The sequence below is a fragment of the Canis aureus genome, chromosome X, assembly GCF_053574225.1.
Source record: "Canis aureus isolate CA01 chromosome X, VMU_Caureus_v.1.0, whole genome shotgun sequence".
NCBI lineage: Eukaryota > Metazoa > Chordata > Mammalia > Carnivora > Canidae > Canis > Canis aureus.
Genome location: NC_135649.1, coordinates 55,043,928 through 55,050,658, shown reverse-complemented (window position 1 = coordinate 55,050,658; position 6,731 = coordinate 55,043,928). Strand labels below are relative to the sequence as shown.

Below are 6,731 nucleotides of genomic sequence, written 5' to 3'. Positions count from 1 at the left end.
TGAGCAGAGTCAAAAGTGTCAACAATGACCTAAGTAAAATATACCCTAGACAATTCTGAAGAGGTCAAAGACCAGAAAATTAAAAAAAAAAAACACAAAAAAGTGAAAAACAAATTTTTTAAAAAGTAAAAAAAAATTAAAGGGGAGGGGGGGAAATGACTGGGGAGACAGAATATAGTCTTGCAGAGTGGACCATAAAGGTGATCCTGGGTTCTTTGTGTATTTTGTTCTCTGTGTTAGAAGATGCTAAATTTCAGTTTTACATAAATCAACAACTTATATAGACACACAAATGCAACCACAGAAACCAAAACAAGGTAAAAGAGGGGGCAGAATGAGAAGGAATAGAGAATATAATTTCAAAGAGTGGACCAACATGATGCTCCACCTGGTTCTGAATGTATTTTGGTCCTCATGTTAGAAGGTACAAAACTCCAAAATTATGAACCAAAATAAGACAAAAATCCCCCATAACTTATATATTTAGAAAATTTAAATTGTATACATTGAAAAGAATCAAAAATGAAGAATATATTTATGGCAAGTCATTTTAAAAAGATGAAAGTCAAAGGTAAAAAAACTAAAAATGAAGTTGATAATATATTGTAGTTAGGGCAGGAAAAAAGAAAAATTATTGGAAAAGTTTAACGTGAAAGATAAACGCATCATAAGGGAAAAACCTCAAGTACTATATACTATTTTCCCTCACTCCTGGAGCTTTCCAGGGCTGCTTGGTCAGCAAACTTGCTTTCCCCCTATTCTTCCAGCTGGTCTTCTGGGGGAAGGGCCTGCTATGCTGATTATCAGTTGTCTGTGCCTGTATGGAGATGCCCCACCCCTTGCCAGGTGGTGGGGGCTCTGTGTAAAGCTCTTTGTCCAGTGAGGCCTTTGTTCTCTAGGGCTGTGCCTCTCCCAGGTGAAGTGAGGGGAAAAAAAAAAAGGTCGTGGCCTGATCTCCAGCCTTGGGGCCAAGTGCTCCCCTTGTGTATGGACCTGCAGTCTCTCAGTGCACAATGATTTAGATGTTCCTGGGGGCAGACAAGGGGGCACTGATTTTTAAAAATTGGAAGGCACCTAGTGACTGGAGAGTTTTCACTGCCTTGTGTGCTCCCTGGTTCCACCTCTCTCCAGAGGGAATGAAGGAAAGCCCGCTTCTGTCTGCTGCAGGGCCCTGGGACAGAGAGTGCTGAGCCGCTGGACTGCAAATCTGGTCTGCCTCTCCTAGATGCCCCGGAGTGTACCTGTGTTCTAGTCCTCCTTAACTGGGACCTAGGGTGGATGGCATCAGTTCTGCAATCCGACCATGGTTTGTGGTTTATGGCATAAGTTGAGCTTTCTCCTGGGTGCCCCTATTCTTACCGAATCTCAGGGAATATTTAGACTTCACTGTCCCTCTTGTGATTCTGCCCTATTTCCCCAATGAGCACTTTTCAGACAGGGAAGACTCTCTCAGGAGCAGATTTCTAAAGTCCCTAATTGTGCACTGTACCACTTTGCTGATGCAACTTACCAAGTCTCCTTCCCCCTTTTGCTTTTCTTCTGATATGTCCCATCCATTCCTCTTATCCATAATCACATTTCTCTCTGTAGCATTCCAGTTGTTCTCTCTTTACATCTTAGGTTGAATTCATAGGTATTCAGGATGTTTTGAAAGTTAGCTAGGTATGTTTGGGGGACCAGATGAAAGAAGGACCGCTACTCTTCTGCCATCTTGCCTCCTATCTCAGAATGTAATATCTTTAAAAAAATAACTAAAGGAATTAAAAGACTGAGTCTTATTTATGAGAAGAATCATAACACAAACTTTGATGCACTTCTGTAACATTGTATACTAATATGAGTCCTAAAAATCATTCTATCTTTTCAGATGTGAATCTAATGCTTTTGAATGGAGAACACAGCACATTGCAGGTTTTGCTCTTTACCTCACAAGAGCAAAGAGTAATTAAAAACAAACAAGTGATTGGGAGGAAGAAGAATTGAATTATAGGCTTGCCTCTCTTGCTAACTAGTTCTGTGGCTTTGGGCACTTCACTTAGATTCTTTTCCCTTGGTTTCTTATTCTTCAATAGGACTACATGATCTTTAAGATTGTTGCCAAGCTAACATGAGTTTGGTAGTTGGTGAGTTATAGATAGAGACTATACCAGGTGGAGTTGTCACACAAAACAAACTTTATTTACAGCAAATAAGGAGATCATGGGGTACAATTTCCAAAGCCACGACTCTCCAAGCAGGGGTAAGCAGATTCTTATTATTTTAGATTTAGGACAAATATTCAGAAAGTGGAGCTTTGTCATTGCAGGGAAAGGTGAACATAAGTTGCACAGGCCTACTTAGAAAACATGCCTGTATGTGTATTTTATGTTAATAAAGCTTGTGCTCCTCTTACAGCAGAGATTTTAAAATTATAATGAAGCAATCAGTAACGGCCAGACCGAAGGAAGGGGCTATGGACAAACTCCAAGAGTCAGTATAAATTAGATGGGGTCTTTGTCGTTTCTAATGGCTGAGTAATATTCCATTGTATACATATACCACACCTTCTTTATCCATTCATCTTTTGATGGACACCGAGGCTCCTTCCACAGTTTGGCTATTGTGGACATTGCTGCTAGAAACATCGGGGTGCAGGTGTCCCGGCGTTTCATTGCATCTGTATCTGTGGGGTAAATCCCAGTGCAATTGCTGGATCTTAGGGCAGGTCTATTTTTAACTCTCTGAGGAACCTCCACACTGTTCTCCAGAGTGGCTCCACCAGTTCACATTCCCACCAACAGTGCAAGAGGGTTCCCCTTTCTCCACATTTGTGGTTTCCTACCTTGGTAATTTTCCCCATTCTCACTGGTGTGAGGTGGTATCTCATTGTGGTTTTGATTTGTATTTCCCTGATGGCCAGTGATGCGGAGCATTTTCTCATGTGCATGTTGGCCATGTCTATGTCTTCCTCGGTGAGATTTCTGTTCATGTCTTTTGCCCATTTCATGATTGGATTGTTTGTTTCTTTGCTGTTGAATTTACTAAGTTATTTATAGATTGTAGATACTAGCCCTTTATCTTATATGTCATTTGCAAATATCTTTTCCCATTCTGTATGTTGTCTTTTAGTTTTGTTGACTGTATCCTTTGCTGTGCAAAAGCTTCTTATCTTGATGAAGTCCCAATAGTTCACTTTTGCTTTTGTTTCTTTTGCCTTCGTGAATGTATCTTGCAAGAAGTTCCTGTGGCTGAGTTCAAAAAGGGTGTTGCCTGTGCTGAGTGAAATAAGTCAATCGGAGAAAGACAAACATTATATGGTCTCATTCATTTGGAGAATATAAAAAATAGTGAAAGGGAATAAAGGGGAAAGGAGAAAAAATAAGTGGGAAATATCAGAAAGGGAGACAGAACATGAAAGACTCCTAACTCTGGGAAACAAACTAGGGGTGGTGGAAGGGGAGGGGGCAGAGGTGGGGGTGACTGGGTGATGGGCACTGAGGGGGGCACTTGACGGGATGAGCACTGGGTGTTATTCTGTTTGTTGACAAATTGAATACCAATAAAAAATTATTAAAAAAAAGAAAAAGAAAAACTAAATAAAGTGACAACTAAGAAAAAAAATTAGATGGGGTCTTGAGCTCCTTACGTCAGGTAGGAAATGCGGAGACTTACTTGTTCATGGGCTAAAACCATATTAGTTGTTCTGAGTCGAGACTTATGGAGAGAAAGCCATGTATTTATTAGTGGGATCTGAAAAGAAACAATAACTGAATAGAAACAGTTCTCTGAAAAACAAGTTTTACATTTTCTGCTAGTTTTGACCTCATTAACCCTTATGGAACGTGGTTTAAATCTTGCAAAAGTAACTCAAGAATGTGCACTAGGTCAACCTTTACTTTTGAAACAGCACTGTGAATTTTACCATTGATTTATCCTCTTTGGCATGGTTAGGTTGTTTCTTGGCCTGGTAGAGACTTAGTTTTTGCATTCCCTTTGTTCCCTTGAAATCTTTAATTACTGAGGTTTTTGCCTTTCTTTGTAATGTGTGCTAAGGAAAGTAGAGCTGATAGGCATAGATCACTGAAAATAGCTGGGGGCTTAAAATGACTTAGGTCTCCAAAGCTCTGTCTAGTCTTTCTTTTTCTAGAAACTCTTAACTATTTCTCTTTTCAAGGTATCTTCTTTTACAAAAAAGGGGGAAAAAACAACCTTTCCATTTAAGGGAATTGGATTGGAGTAAGAGAATTGTCCTGGCATTTATTGAACAATCCATAATAAAATAAAACAATACCAACAAAGAGTTATTATTCAGTTTTTTCTCCCTGGCTAGGGTCTACTAAAAAATGGCAAGCTTATCCTTGAGCTGTGTAATGGCATTCAATTCAACATGCACTGAATCTCATGCAGCATTTATGATATACTGGTGATACAAATTTTTACCACAATCCAATTGAAATGGAAGTGAGGTTTTTATTAATGTTTGTGAAGAAGTCAAGATATTTGCATCAAAATCATTTAAATAAGTTCAGTTACATACAATACAACATATTTTTCCATTCATATCCATTATATCTTTAAATTTTGTCAATTTTTATTTTAAAAGATTTTTAAAATTTAATTTAGAGAGACAGAGTGAGTAGAGAGAGGGTCAAAAGAAGAGAATTTTCAAGCATGCTCCCTCCTGTATGTAGAGCCTCATGGGCTTGACTCCAGGACCCATGAGATCATGACCTGAGCTTAAACCAAGAGCTGTGTGCTTAACCAACTAAGCCACCCAGGGACCCTTGTCATTTTCCTGAAAATAGTAACAATTGATGTAATAAGGGAATAAGGCATAATTTTGTATGATTCTAATACAAAGAAAACTGGGTAGGCTTTCCATGATTATGAATATGTGCTAACAAGAGAATAATTAAAATTGTCACAAGGATACAAATTAGTCTTCTTATATACAGATTATCTTAGTTAAAATCGAGCATTTCATTTCCAAAGGGGGAAAAAAACTATAATTTAAGCCATGTTCATGAAAAGTAAGGTAGCTTTTAATGCTGGTAGGTATAATTCGAGTGTTTCATTTAAGACTTAGACTGTTTCCTTCCAAAATAATGATAGTATTTAGAATGCATAAATACAATCATACTAATTTTGTAGGTCAGGAAAAACATCTGAATTATTTGTATCATAGTATGAAGAGTTAAGGTAGTTAGCTCCCCTCTTTGGAAAAAAGGTTCACTTTTGAGTGCAAAGCACTCTTGCCATTTCCTAGAAGAAAATTTTCTATGCTATTAACTGTTCTGTTATACTCAAAATAGAGAGGGTGTTTTATCTTAAATTCAGTACTGAAAGTTTAAATGAAATTAGTAAGTAGTGATATAATTAACCTCCAACTTATTTTGGAGAGCAATAGTTACATATTATTTATGAAAGAGTAGAAGCTGTTCATTATGATGATTTATATACAATTTATCAAGACTAATAAGTGTGAAATGCCTTCAGCATGATGCATTAACTCAGCCTGATAATAACCAAATGTTGAGATAATTAAGGACATAATAGGGTTTCATGAAAATCCTTAACCAAAATTCAAAGTATGCTTTTAGGATGTTTTTATTTTATTTTTTAAAGGTTATTTATTCATAAGAGACACAGAGAGAAAAGCAGAGACATAGGCAGAGGGAGAAGCAGGCTTCCTCTTGGGAGCCTGATGAGGGACTCTATCCCCAAATCCCAGGATCATGAGCTGAGCCAAAGGCAGATGCTCAACCCCTGAGCCACCCAGGTGCCCTTAGGTGCTTTTATATTCTTCTCAACTCATGAATAGAGTATATAGAAGATAGGAGGTCATTAATTCATTCTCTTAAACTAATATAGTAAACCCTGCAGTTAGCTTTCAATTATTAAAATACCGAAATCTTTTAATATCATCACCTGATAGAAATAATCATCTTAGGTGTTCTTCCCCCAGTCCTGGTGCATAGGCATGAAGTAATTACATCTACTAATTCCTGAACTAAATAGTTGCTTATAGGATTTCAGAGACTAATTATACATTTACAAAAGTTTACACTTTGGAAATTTGTATTTAAATATTAGGTACACTGATAAGTAGATTTTCTGTACATAATATTATTATAGTGTTATCCAGTATTTAGTTGATAGTTATTTCTCTTTTTAAAAATGTTTTTATTTAAATTCCAGGTAGTTCACACATAGTGTAATATTAGTTTCCTCTGTACAATACAGTGATTCAGCAGTTCCATACATCACTCGGTTGGTGCTCAACACAAGTGCCATCCCTATTCCCCATAACATAAAACAATAATCCCACCCACATGTCTTCTGGTAACCATCAGTTCTCTATAGTTAACAGTCTGTTTCTTGGTTTGCCTCTCACTCTCTCTCTTTTTCCCTCTTTGCTGATTGGTTTTGTAGTTTAAATTCCACACATGGGTGAAATCATATGGCATTTGTCCTTCTATGATTGACTTATTTCATTTAGCATAATACTAACCCCATCAACATCACTGCAAATGGCAAGATTTCATTCTTTTTTAATGGTAATATTCCTATATATATAATATATATAAATATATATTTATCATATATATCATAATATATATACTTATCATATATATCATTATATATATTATATATAAAATGTCTTTTTTATCAATTCATCAGTGGATAGATACTTGGGCTGTTTCCATAACTTGGCTATTGTAGATAATGCTACTATAAACACTGAGGTGCAT

General features: G+C 36.9%; 1 long non-coding RNA gene across 1 annotated transcript in view; it reads right to left on the bottom strand.

Annotated features, from left to right (window-relative positions):
* Positions 1-2,156: 2,156 nt before the first annotated feature.
* Positions 2,157-6,731, bottom strand: part of LOC144308973 (uncharacterized) — a 99,314-nt gene continuing 94,739 nt past the window's right edge. Inside the window, exons 3-4 of the long non-coding RNA XR_013375140.1 lie at positions 3,652-3,729; positions 2,157-3,254 (exon numbers count right to left, since the gene is read on the bottom strand). This is a non-coding gene — a long non-coding RNA (uncharacterized LOC144308973). The remainder of the gene's footprint in view (positions 3,255-3,651; positions 3,730-6,731) is intronic.